Here is a 14,066-nt window from a genome sequence, read left to right as displayed (position 1 = left end):
CATTGCAGGAACGTATATTTAATTATCTTGGATATACAGCGTGGAAGTGAGTTCTGACACTGGCCTCTCCCTGCTTCTGAGATTAAGTTCTTAGGCTCAGTAAAAATATTTTCTAGGGAAATATGCTTCCCTCCAGTAAATATTTAACAAGCTGCATCTTCATTTGAATTAAACAAGGAACTACCCTGCTATAGATGGCATATACTTATCTTGGGATCTGTGCTTGTTCATTCAAATTGAGCAGAAATGGTAGATGTTGTGTGGAGAGACGGGAAAAAGGGAAAGGCTGGATGGGAAACAAAGCTCATAGACTGTCCAGATCCATTTTTTTTTTTCTTGTCATGACCTTATGCAGAATGTCAGTCTGATGTAGATTCACAGGTTGCCTGGTACAGAGGTCACAAGTGGAAGAGTTTGTCACATGCTATATTTTGGGTTAAGTTTCTTTGCTTCTTACTGCTATCTGTTGGAGAAGCTTGTAGAAGGAGCATGGGAAGCTCGGCTGGGCTCTGGCCAAGGAATTGCAGCTGGTCTCCTAATTACAGAAAGAGAAAGTGATATACAGGCCTGTGGGGATCTGTCAGACACAGATTTATTGGGCAGGATGGAGAGGGACTTAAAGCTATCGCCTCGTCTCCATCACCCCCTCCCCATACAGTGCATGTGCACTGAGCTTCATGATACTTTTACAGCCATGCAAAAGACATCATCCGGAGGACCCTTATCATCTCCCTTCTCCCTGGTTCCTGCCCAGTTTGCAGTTCCTCCAAGTTCCAGTTAATGGCTGCATAATGCAGGAAATAGCATGTCAAATAATTGTAACCATATCAAAATAAGGGATTCTGCAGTTCAGGACTGCTAAGTGATAATCTGACCACCTTTGCTGTCTCCTATGCCTCCTCAGACATCAGTAAGGAAAAACACATCAAGATTGCCACTGATGAAAACAAAAGAACAACCCACGTGTGCTGGCTGCTGCAGTACCAGCTAGTTGGAATAGTTAAAAAGTATTAAAAAAAGGTTTGTCAAAAGTGAAATTTGTTGATTTATACTGGTTTCTGCAAAGCTTGGGTCCCTAAGTTCTTGGGATGTTGCTTGGGGATGGTGAGGAAGAGGGAGCAGCTCATATTGGGAGTCTGTGCGCTCTTCTCTTGAAGGACTTGCATGTAACTTCCCTCATGATTTTTTATTATGGGAAAAAAAAAGGGGGGGGACCTCACAAGGAAAGTGGGCCCAAAACTTGCTTGTCATTCATTTGTGCATTTCCAGGCTTTAGCTAATGTTCCTTGGACTTCCTGCTGCCTTTGCCAGCCCTGCAGAGCCCAACCCTTTCGCAGGGACAGCAGGCAAAGGTGCGCGGTGAGGGCACGAGTTTGGTACCATTTATCTAACACTCTCGTGACTGTGGGGGGACAGTTTGTCCCAAGCTAATCTGAAGAAAACTCATAGCTGGGAGTGAAATCCTAGCTCTGCAGGAAGCGACCTCATGCTAATTTTGGTCTAGCTGGGATTTCACCTTTAGGAATGTGAAAGAAAATTAATCAAAAACAAAGCGCTTTTTAAAGGGAGTAGACATCAGTTAAGCCTTAACTAGTTCGGGATACAGGAGCTTGGTAGGATAAAGATATGCTAAAAGTTAAACTTGTGCTTAAAATGCTTTTCTGAGGTTTTTCACAAGTGGAAACCTGAGTGTTCCAGTTGTGTACTCTGGCTGCAGTATTCTGGAGTGTATGCGCCACCCTAACATATGTTTTTCAAAGCTGGGGGAACTATTGCATATTATGTCATTCTTCATTTCATGACACTGTTGATGCAAACCAGGACAGGAAGCTGGCTGGGATGACAATATATCACTTATATTTCTTTTTCTTTTTTTTTTTTTGTTGGTTTTTTTTTTGGTCTCTTCTCCTTGCTCTCTGGAAGGAAAAAAAGCATTAAAGCAAAAAAGAAAGAACAGACTTTGAAATCTAAGTGGATAAATGCTTCCCTTTTGAGAGAAATGGTGCACATTTTGTCTAGTCTTCTGTACAATGTAACTCTTAAAGAAAAAAATAATTAAAAGTTGTGTTAAAAATTGTTTTATAGCTACTGTTTCCTTTTTGACCTTGCTGTTTGACTGTGATTACAGGAGAAGCTGATCAAGAGATCTCAAGAGTTGCAGCTTCCTGGGATTGTCAGTCAGAGGAATGAAGAGCAAAAGAATAACTTTCCGTCATGAAGTATGTGCCAGTATATTTTAAAGTGTCCTTAAAAGACTTTTCTTTGGACATAATCGAGTGGATTCAAGGACCCAAGAGGCCAGACCAACAAACAGATATCAGTCCTTAAGCTATTTCTTTAAAATGAAAGTCAGCAGTTGATCTCGGTAACATTTCCTGTGTAAAATACTGGCATGCCTTTTGGTGCTGGTTTGCTATTTGGGTTGTTTACATTAGGAAACAGAGTGACCTAAAGAACTAAGCATTTCTTTGAGGAAGCATTGTTCCTTTACAGTGAATATATAAAGTCCTCCCCTTCAGCAAGCAGCTGGAATCCAGCAGCGGGAGGCAGTAGGATTGATCTTCTGCTTTTCCTTAACATCCCAGTCCTCTTTTCAACTATCGTTTTACTGAGACAGCACTGTCTTGATTTATCTCAGGGCCAGGACAAAAGCGTTTCCCTTGATGACCTTGAATTTCTTAAGTCTCCTCCATCTGCTGGTTTGATGTTTCGGGCTAGATGTGCTTGTCTTCCCAGCAAACGTAGAGCCCGGCCACAGCGTGGCCTTGCTTACAGTCTGTTTGCAGTCCTTGTGGCTCAAATGTTTTGCTCCAAAAGCTGTACATGGATGAAGGTCAGCTATTATGTTCAGCAATTTTGGTTAATTTTTACTTGGAGTAACAATATTTTTATTTCCTTAGGCTCCGGCAGGATCACTGCCATGTAAATGCTGGTGTACATGCTTCACTGTAAGTGAAATTGGTGCCTAGGGTATCAAGATGGAGCCCTTGACTGTTCTTTTCTCTGCTGTTGAGGTAGCTCATCTGTAGTTGAGTAGTTAGCTGCATACTGAAAATGTTTGTTTTCATCTAGAAAGTGACTCATGCCCAGTTAAACTGCAAGTAGCAGTGCCACAAATTCATTACTTCCCTGGCTGTATGAATGGGTGTAAAGAGACTGTACCCTGCCCTTGGGGGGTTGTGCGTGACCTTTCCTCCTCTTCTCAAAATTCTGTTCTGGAAAAATGACAACAATAAGTGTTAGTCTTCTTTTCAGGTGGGTGTAAGATGCCTCAAAGTTAAGTGCTATTGCATCTAACTGCTGTCTGAGGGGAACAGCCTTGGAAAAAGAGGGTTTTGGGGTTGCCTTCTCATGCAGTGCCTGTGTGAAGAGGCCCCTGACCTAGTGCAGCTATTGTACAAGCATGAAGCAGTAAATGGCATTTTGTCTGATTCTTATTATGCAATCGCATTACCTTCATGTGTGGCCTGGGGAGGGAAGTGGGAAGGGAGGGCAGAGCGAATCAACTCATGTCCCTGGTGGTAAACCAGAGTTTTAAATGTGAACTGATTTGGGATAGGAGAAAACCAGACCAGCGTCTGGTGTCTCTGACTGCAGGCTTTTGCTGTTTTCAAATCCTGTACATGTGTGGAAATGGGGCTTCATCAGCGTGGGAGGGTTTGGAGTGACTTGTGCTGCCGTGCTAAGGGTCACTTATGTATGGTAGTAGTGAGTGTGTTAAATTTATTTTGTACTGGGTACTAGTTGTCTTCCTAGAGCTAGCTTGGTTCTCCTTGGTTATTTACCACAAAAAATTTTGTTTTGAGGCTGAGAAGCTGTCATCGTGCTTACGTTTTTGCATATCAGTAAGTCACATTATACCAAATCATTCTTATTTAAACATTTGCATGACTGTACCTAATTTTAGCAAATTCTTAATTTGGCACTTTCATGTGTACATTTACACGTGACATTTTCATGGCTTGTTAATCTGTTGTGTCAAGTTCTATTTTTTGAAATTTATATTTAAAATGGATAAGCAATATATTTATTTCAGTTTGTTGACCAGAGCATCTTAAATATGGTGGCAACAAGAGGAGAACACAGAAGGTTTATCAAAATATGCAGTTATTTAACTGAACTAACAAAAGTTAATTCAAAAGACCCATGGAAGTGCAGCCCTGCTGCCCTCCTTCCTAGCCCTTTCTACGCCAGCCGGGTGGGCTGCTGCTGGTGGAGGGAAAAGCTAGAAATCAGCAGACCCATAATATTCCTGTACACCTATCCATAGGCACTGGAGACATCCTGGCCTCCAGCTCCTTAACAAAAGAGCAAATGATGTTAAGTATGGAGACAACTAAATGATACTTGGAAGCCGTGCGATGTTGGCCAAAGAGGAATTTATTGTGGAAGAAAAGGAGCAAGTAAGACAGTGATGAGTATTTGAGGACAGAGTTGAGGAAAAAGATTAAAATTTGCCAGGTAGAAGATGTTTTTTAAAAGGAGGCATGCTAAAATACATGGTCTGAATACCAGTATTTTGGTGGTGTTTTTTTTTTTTTTAAATCTAGTCTTGGCAAAATCAATTGTCTCAAGTGCTCTAGAGTCCCCCACACACTCTACAGATGTTCAGTGAAAACTTTATGAACACGGAGCAGTCTGTGAACTTAGTCCAGCTCTTGACAACAGTTTTATGGACTGATTAATGACCTGTGTTACTGTAGGTGCAGGTTTCCTCTTCTGTCTGCTGGTGGTGTAACTAAAACTTCCACAGATGTGGCTTTTGCGAAAAAAACCCAAAAAAACCCACAAAAAAAACCCCCAACCAAAAACGAACAACCCCCAAAAACCCAAAATCAAACCAAAAAAACCCCAAATCCACAATCAAAACCCCAAACCCATGGACATGGTCTCTTAAGGCACAGCTTCAGATGAGAAAGCAAAATGGAGAACTTCCCTCCCAAAAGCTGAAGAAGGAAGAATATGTATGTTATATACTGTACAGAGTAATGACTTGTGGCTTTTGAGAACTACTTATCTTGAATGCTTAAAGTAGGGAAAAGCACAGTAGATGCCACCCATTGAACCAGCAGAGGAAGGAGAGCTGTGCTAGTTATTTTAACTCTTGGTTAGGCAAATAGGATTAGCTATGGTGGATTAAAATGATCAGATCTGAATTTTACTTCAATATAAGTAGAAGCCCAGACCATATGTCTTTGGGGAAAACCCCATCTGGTTTCAGGCATTTTTAGTGGGAAAATGAGACAATTTTGATACTTCTGTCATCTGTTGTGAGGTTTTTTGGGGCGAGGGGCGAGTTGCCACAGTTTCAATTTGTTCAGTTCATGAAGTTCCTGCTGGATTAATATTCTGTAAGTGAAATGTTTTGGTTATTTTTTCCTATTTGTCAGCTTTACACTGTGTTTTCTAAATGGACAGACACAGCTTGAAAAGTGAATGCTCTAGAAAAAAAAAAAAAGAGACCTTAAAGTCCATCATTTCACATAGCCTTCATTGTCTTCAGAAAAATCTGGTGTGATCATTTTTTTTTTTAGAAGGAAATAGATTCCCCCCCCCCCCCCCCCGCCCCGCCACCTACTGTTCCCTAACAGACTTACATAAGTCACGCAAATCTTCCACATGCTTTTGAAACACAGGTTTTTCAGTTCCCCTACGTTCCAGGGTGCTCACAGATTCAGGCTGCAGCTAATGATACAGAGGAAGCAGAGAAACAGATTAAACTATATGAAATAGATGAATTAAACACAGTGAAGCAGCCTGGTTGTCCTTTGCTCCAGCATTTCTTTCTTTCTTTCAGAATAATTGCAATGATTTCATTGGAGTTATTCCTGATGTAAAGATGTTGGTCAGGCATCATTATGGTGGTCTTCGTCTGTCATGCAGACGGACTTGTATGTGTTACCAACCAAATTGTGTTAAAGTACCACAAAAGTGTAATGGTTTTTTTTTTTATTTTAAAGAAAATCCTAGCATCCATTTAAAAAAAACCCCAAACAAACAACTTACATATGGCCTCATGGTTTAGAGACAGCCAAACATGAATCCATGAGGTTTTGCACTTAGTTTTGCTGAGAAGGGGGTTTGCCTTTTTGCTATCTTAGCCCCCAGTTCTGCTATTGACCTGGAGCCTGCAGGATAAAGTTACTGTTTCATCTGTCACCTCATTTGGATCCTAAATGGCTACATCACCTCATAGAGTACAAACTAACAATAGAAAACAGAAAGAATAATACTGAGCAAGACTTGCATTATAAGGGAAAGTGAAAGGAGCTGGTGCTTCTAGTCCCCAGGGAGGAGAGAGGAAAAAGCAGTACAATGGCTGAGCAGTGCAAGCCAAGCACAGGAAGAAGGTTGCCGTTTATGGGCTTCCTAGGAATACCTACATAAAGCTTGGTGTAGTATAAGAAATGCAATAATACAGAAAGAAAGGAGAAATCAATAGTTCTAAACATAAATTTGTGCATAGCAGAAGAGCTGCACAACGCTTTTCTCCAGGGAAATTGTATTTCCAGGTTAGCAAATTGTACTTTGGGGATCACCAGAAATTCTGTTTCCCAGATTAACAACAGATATTGTTTTCTTAGTCTGTGTTGTACGCTTGTCAGAAATGCCATCCTTTGAGTCTATGCTCTCAACTCAGGTATTTATTTAACCCAGCTTCCAATATTTTGAAAAGAGTGCTCTCCTTGCCGATCATACTTGAGACAAGCTTGTTATAACTGTTTCTTATTTTCTCAAACAATAAGGATAAATGACAGAAGGCAAGACTGGATCTGCTGTTTTCACTCTGTTCTTGAACAAAAAGTGATTTAAAAAGGGAACATCTCTCAAGAACCTTCTGCCTTGTGCATTCATTTATGCTGGTACAAAGCAGGAGGAAAGTGCGATGTACTGTGATGGGTCAAATTTGATTCTCAGCCTGCACTTGCAGAATAAGAGAGTCTTCTGTAAGAGACTACTTTGAAGGAAGCTGGATTTTCTTCAGAGGAATGAAGTTTGATTTGTAATCCTGTCTTTAGGAAATGCAGGTGCATCCATTTGTTTATTCATAACTTCTTGTATTTAGGAGTCAAGGAGAGAAAGACTTTTTGCCTGTTATTGCCAAATAATGTGCTACATGCAAACAGAGCAACTGCTTTCTTTCACCATCTATAACGACCAAGTGTCCACCACAGAAACCTGTAGAAAGCAGGCATGAAAAAGGGCACCAAATATCGGTGAGCCAGTAAGCCACGTTTACTAGCTTCAGTTTGTAATGGTGCTGGGCTTCTCTCCATGCCACGGCAGAGGGGCTTTGGCCTTTCAGGGAGCTTGGCAGCACGGCTGTTGGCCAGAAAGCTCTAGTCAAGACTCCTGCCGAGGGGCTGGCCAGCACCTCCATTTTCCCATCAGCCTGTGGCTAGCAAATGGTGATAAGCATTTGGCTTAAGAGCTTCTCAGCTTCTGCTGCCAGAAAGTATGAAGATGAGTTTCTGTTCCTGCTCTTGACTAAATGTCCCAGAACTCTGGCAGCTGTAGGTGTAGAGCTTTGACAAATTTCTGGTCATCTTCCTTCTCTTGCATGTTTCTGTCAGCACTTCCGAATCCTACCTCTGCTGCAGTAACAGTTTTCTTAAGCAATAGTAGCAAAACAAACAAAAAAAACCCAACCCCAAAACACACCAAACAGTTGTCCTGCTTTTCTGTCCCTAAACTCTGGTGAGGCCACACCTGGAGTACTGTGTCCACTTTTGGGGTCCCCAGTACAAAAAAGAGATAGATGTACCGGAGAGAGTCTGATGAAGGGCCACACAGATAAGGGACTGGAGCACCTCTACTGTGACGAAAAGCTGAAAGAGCTGGGGCTGTTCAGCCTGGAGAAGTCTCGGGGAGGATCTCATCAACGTGTAAAAATACCTGAAGGGAGGGTACAAAAAAGATGGAGCCAGGCTTTTGTCAGTGGTGCCCAGTGACAGAACCAGAGGCAATGGGCTCAAACTGAAAACAGGAGGTTCCCTCTGAACATCAGGAAACACTTTTTCACTATGAGGCATGACCCTTGGTTAGTTGGCCGTTCTCATTTACTAGTAATGGGATTGCTCATAGCTTAAATTGTTTATTTCTGTGTACCTTGACAAAGTAACAAGGAACAAACTCAAAAATGTTTGCCGTGTCTGCAAGTGTCACTGCTGAGTTTTCACTTTGGTTCATCTTGAGGTGTTAGCTTGGTTGCTGTAACAGCTACAAACTATATAACTGGGATTAATCTGGTTTATTAAAAGCAATGTACTGTTGCCACACTATTGGTGTAGTTTCACTCAGTTCTTCAGATGCTGGTGGGCCTAACAGGTGTCCCCACTAGAGAAGACTTGCTGCTTGTCAAGGATGTTGAGCACTGACAGTTTATTTTAACCTTGGAAATACAGACCACCACATTGAAAATGAGGTGCTCTGTATGCGTTTCTGTGTGTGTATGTGTTCGTTTATCAATTTCACAGTTACCAACCTTAGTAGTTTGTTGTTGAAAAATGGTGAGTCACCAAAACATGATGCAGATTTTTACATGGACTTCATTTTTTCCAAAATTTCATGTTTCAAGAAAAGCATTTTATTAAACACATGATTTTTGAAAAGTTTCAAGCACCTCTAATTACTAAAAGTAGCGATTTGTCCAAATTAAAATATTACACTGGAACCACTTTGAAAATGTAGAGCTGAAATGCAAACTAGATTGTGGATTTGATTTATTCCAGACACAATTAAGTGAAGCCTTGAGATCTAGACATTCCTAGTTTTTGAATATTGTTCAAAATCTAGGTCCAGACATGAATCTTGCATTGGAAGGTTGACCAATTTATATATCACTGGGGGATATTTAACAAGGTTTGATTGGACCTGGAAGGTAATGACTGCCTAATATTTTTGATGAATAGAGAGGAGTTAAGGATTTCCTGGGGATGGCCCGAAGGTCATCTTGCATTTCACAAATAGAGCCTGCGAGAAGAGGTTGCAGACTGTCTTGTACATTGCAAAACTAATGCCAGCGTTGATAAACTTGGTATGTGGTGAGTGTGTTGGGTGAGCAGAGCGTTCCTTTTCTGTATTTAGCGCAGTTAAACAAGATGACAGTTTGCTTTATGTAAAGGTAACGTTTTCTTGAGTTGTTTTTTTTTTTTTAATTTATTATCTCAAATTTATGGAAAAATAAAGATGTAATAATCTGAATTTAAGCCAAGACAAGGCATATGTTTTAATATGTTGGCTCAGTGTACCTTGCCAGCCCAGCACAAACTCAAGAATACAATACCTAAAGTTCGGCATATTTTTAAGGATCATACTGAAATGAAAACCAGATCTGTGTGACTTCATCTTCTTGGTACTTTCACTGGTTTTGGCCTGATCCAAAGCCCACAGAAGTCAGTGGGAGCCTTTCTATTATCTGCAGTTGGCTTGAATTGGGCTCTATCTTAGTAATGCCATTATGTCAGCAATAATATTTCAGGAAGCTGAAAGGCAGCTTGATAAGGTGGGAGAGAGCAGGCAGGACTCAGAAATCACTGTTTCAGAGTAGACTGTTCATGCAGGCTTGAGCGTTGTTTAGAAAGCATAGAGCACTTCAGAAAAATAGATCTGCTTTTGCAAATTGCTTTGGGATACTGAAGTCAAAGAGCATCCAAACATTGCTTTGTGAGTTGCCTTTACTGCAAATAGAGTTAATATTTCATTATATATGGAAAAATGCTATAGAATTGCCCTCTGGGCCTCATGGAAAAAGTGAACCAACAGGAATGTTAATTGTAACTCCCTTCTCAGATGCCAGGAAAGAGGAAAGAGTACTTGAGGCTGCTGTACCTTAACAAGATATCTTGTTGAGGTCAAGAACTCTTTTTTTTTTTTCTTCCCTGATCTGAGCTTTCTACCTCAGGCAAGGAGAAAGAAACTCAAATTAGTTGAGCAAAAATAGGAAACAAAAATGCCAATTCTCCACTTGTTAATTCACATGAAACTGGGATACATGTGGGGGGAAAGGCTTGGGTCTTTCCTGCAGTCTTCACGGTTGCAGGCAAGAGCTCCTTGCCTCTGTGCCTGGGAGATGGACGGAAGCAGGGTGACCATGCCTGGCCGGCTCTGCTCCGGAGGGAGTGCAGCACGCTGGAGGGGATGCAAGTGGGGCTGGGCTGGGACCAGGGTATGGAGAATTTCACGACCCAGACATTATGAACTTCTGCAGATTGGGGTATTAGGGATTACATCCTTAAGTGGCTTAGCTTTGAAGGCAGTAAGTATGGGCAAAGGGGACCTTGGAAACCCCTGGTCCCCGATTCCCTTTTGTCCCTGAGCTGGGAATTAAGCCCAGCTCTGCTGCCCTCCATGTGGCTCAGACTGGAAGTGGGAAAGGATGCCCTGTACACAGCAAGGGGAAGAGGAAATCCTTGGCCACATGACTTTATGCAGATGGTCTTAGGCTTCTCGCATAATCCTTTGCTTTTGTTTCTTGGGAGGGACCTCACCTCTCCTTTGCCTGAGTGTAAGCATGTGTAGGAGGCTCAGTGGGGGAATCTTGCTGATTTAATTACTCCTTATATGTTGTTTGCCTGTGTATGGGACAATTGAGCCCGTAATAATCAATCTTGCATGCTCTCAGACAGGAAAATGCTACATATGATCTAAGCTGCATGCCGAAATGTGGTTATTGGAAATGAATTTTATGGCTGAATAGGCCGGCATCTTGTTGTCTCTTTGCTTTTTTGGGCTTTTAGTTATTTATTCCCAATGTCATGCTGGCAAAATATTTTATGTCTTTCCATTTAGCTCGCTGACTTAATCTCCTGCTTCTGGAGATGTTTATACACAGATGATAAAGTATAGATTTTCTATGTAAACTAGTGGCTTACTTTTTGTTCATGTTAACTGAAAGGCTTATCTCTGTAACATCTTTTTAAAGAATGGGAAAGGAATTTCCTGAACTCCTATTACATGCATTAAGGTAATTTATTTTTGCTATTTCTTATCCACATTGTGGTTGCTTAGGAACAGAAGTAATAATATGAATTTTGAAGTCTTCTCCTTCCATTTGTCCTTCCATCAAACTGGCAATTCCCTATAGCTGTTGTATACCACATGGTAATCTACTAAATATTTACATGTCTTCTCTATAGCCTTTGAAAGCATTTGTCAGTCTCTTTCTTCTCACACATGATTTGTGTTTTGGTAATAGAGGTCTATTGCAGACATTCGTAATTACTACATTAATGTTCCTTACAAAGTTTATGTAAGGAACTCTTTTCAGGTGTTACAGTTTTGAAGGGATTCCAAATTTTAGTGGGCTTCTGACACTGGGAAGAAAATAAGACAGGCCTGTTGATTGTAAGACTGTTGCATTTTTTCCCGTGTTTGGAAAGGCTAGGATTACATGAGATAATTACTGCTGGAGAGCATGTTTGATTACTGTTAAGTGACTGAGAAATAATCCGTCATAAGTAAAGCTGCTGTTATTCCGCTTCCTAACTAGTAGCATTCCCCTTTGTTTCTATAGATACTATAAGTGGGAGTATCTTTGAATGATCTGGCTCTTTGAGTGTCATTTGTTTGTAACCTGTCCTGCTGCTATGTTAGTTTGTTTATACTTTTCATCTCTCATATGGCAGTTGAGAAGAAAAATCAATACATAGCTATTTTCCCTCTCCCTCCCCATAGCTTCCCATATGTTAAGATGCTTACTGTTGCTCACTTAGCATTCAGGCTTGAAACGGCGTGTTTCAAATTTCTCTTTAATATAATGTACTTGTGTACTTCATTTGGTGGGTGCAGTGCTTATCAGCAACATATGTCATCTTTGCTTAAAGTGAGGTGTTTAAAAAATGTTGAGATGATATACCGTGGTGTGTATCCTTGCGGAAGCCAGCGCCCTCCGTCTTCCATTGTATGGTGGGGATAATAGAAGCTTCTTGCCTGCTTAACTCATGTGATTAAAATGGGACACATTGTGATGTTCTCCTCAATTAGCATGATTGGCTCCCGGGGAGCGAGGGAACCCTGGCTGAGGTGGTTCGCATTTTTGTCTCTAATGAGTAGAAAGAGTCTTTTGAGAATTGCTAAATAATTCAGACCATTAGGAACCTGTCAACTTAAACAATGCCCCCTCTGACCAGAAAAATGGTTGTGAGCAGTTGGACAGCCTGGCAGATGTTGAACTTGTTCTCGTTGTTTGCTCTGCTTCAGGCAAATAGCTTTGCAGCCACTTAGAGGATTTGTGCATCCCTCTGTTCAGGCAGTGCGTGTGGGTGTAATCGACACATGTTAGCCAGACTTCTTCTAGTTTTTATACCTCTGTAGTCCGTTTAGTTAATTTAATGATATTGTAATAAGTTGCTAATATTGCCGTTTACCACTTTTAGTAGGTTTGCCAGCCAACTATAATGAGAAACCACAGTCAAGACTTAAAAAAAAAAAAAAAAGGGCAAACAACCCCCTGCCCCACCAAATTTGACTTCTTTAATATTCCTTCTGTTGTGTTAATTCCTTATTTTGCATTTTTGAAGTGCTTCTCTGCAAACAGAAGGATTAGAGGTATTGTCAAGCAGGATTTGCTGTATACTCATATAAACCTAGGATCTACAACTTCAGGGGAAACATTCATGTCTTGAAATTTCCTATAAAATCATATGCATATGCAGGACTACTTTAGTTAAAATTCATTATGCAACAAGATCTGTTTTATATGCCTTTTGGTGCGTGCTATTGAAGCAAACACTGATTCAACACAATTTTCTTAGAAACTTTGCCATACTTATCGTTCTGTAACGTTTATTTATGTCTGCAGATTTTTCTAACTTAATTGATGAACCAATGATCAGTATTATAATGAAAAATCATTTAATAAGTTTGGCTAGAAAACAACCCCCTAAAGCTACCTGCCCCCGGCAACTGTGTGTGCTTCTGTCTTGAATGGGTGATAGCAAATAGTCAATCTTGCACAAGCAATTAGCTGGTCTGTTGGATCAGTTAATGGAACAAGCTATGGTAGTAATGTAATGTGAAATAACATCTGTGCTTTATAAATATTTATGTTGTAAGATCTTGTATATTATTGTGACAAATGGCTCCACCTTGAAATATTTTTACATGTTTAATAGATGTGCTTTTTTTTAAATGGCATGTGTGAAGGCTTCAGTTCTTGTTGTTTAACCTAATGCATTCAAAAAACCTTTCCACTCCTATTTTTGTGAGATTTGTCCAAGTTTAGATTTTTGTTCCTGCAAAGTAACAGTCCTAAATTGCGAGCATTTTTACACCTATCTGTTGTAGTAAAAGGTGGAAGATAGTTGCCTAGTTAACTAAAATGTGTTACTGTCCATTGTGTATTGAAAAAGTGTATCGCTGAAGTAGGGTACTTGTCAAAAAAGACGCGTCAGTTCTGCTCTACTGATACAGAAAGTAGTAAACATTGCTCAGAAGGGGTTCCCGCCTTGATCTTGTGTATCAGTATTTCTCTCTCACTTTGTTTTTCAAAAATGAGGCTTTTACCGTTAGTTCTGAAGAAAAAAGTCTATTAAAAAGCGTGAGCCTCTGAGGCCGTGCAGGCCGAGCCCCTCTGTAGCGGTAGCTACCACCACTTGTGAGGGCCACCTTGGACTCGGAGGTTGACTTGTGTGAGGGCCTCGCTGGTCTCGGATGTTGCAACAGCAACCCTGCCAACCCCTCCCCCCCCCCCCCCCCCCCCCCCCCCCATTTTTATTGCTCAGGACAACATTATATGGTGTGGGATATCCCTCCCTTTGGTCAGTTGGGGTCAGCTGTCCTGGCTGTGTCCCCTCCCAGCCCCTTGCCCACCCCAGCCTACTCTCTGGCAGGGCAGACTGAGAAATGGAGAGAGCCTTGATGCTGTGCCAGCACTGTTCAGCAACAGCGAAAACATTGGTGTCCTGTTGTCGTGGTTTAACCCCAGCCAGCAACTAAGCACCACGCAGCCGCTCGCTCACTCCCCCCCCATCCAGTGGGATGGGGGAGAAAATCAGGAAAAGAAGTAAAACTCCTGGGTTGAGATAAGAACGGTTTAATAGAACAGAAAAGAAAAAACTAATAAT

At 41.1% G+C, this 14,066-nt stretch overlaps 1 protein-coding gene across 4 annotated transcripts in view; it reads left to right on the top strand.

Annotated features, from left to right (window-relative positions):
• TIAM2 (TIAM Rac1 associated GEF 2) overlaps positions 1 to 14,066 on the top strand; it is a 175,320-nt gene that overhangs the window by 54,727 nt on the left and 106,527 nt on the right. For 2 of the 4 annotated variants that reach the window (XM_075035948.1, XM_075035942.1), the window contains exon 3: positions 2,129 to 2,219. The exons of 1 other annotated variant lie outside the window; for it this stretch is intronic. The gene's annotated coding sequence lies outside the window, so the exon portion shown is untranslated. Of the gene's footprint in view, positions 1 to 904; positions 1,021 to 2,128; positions 2,220 to 14,066 lie in introns of all 4 variants that reach the window. One more of the 4 variants, XM_075035943.1, reaches the window with a different exon arrangement.

Source organism: Buteo buteo, chromosome 9, assembly GCF_964188355.1.
Source record: "Buteo buteo chromosome 9, bButBut1.hap1.1, whole genome shotgun sequence".
In the NCBI taxonomy this organism is placed as follows: Eukaryota; Metazoa; Chordata; class Aves; order Accipitriformes; family Accipitridae; genus Buteo; species Buteo buteo.
Note: the sequence above shows the minus strand (reverse complement) of the source record. Positions and strands in the feature narration are given on the sequence as shown.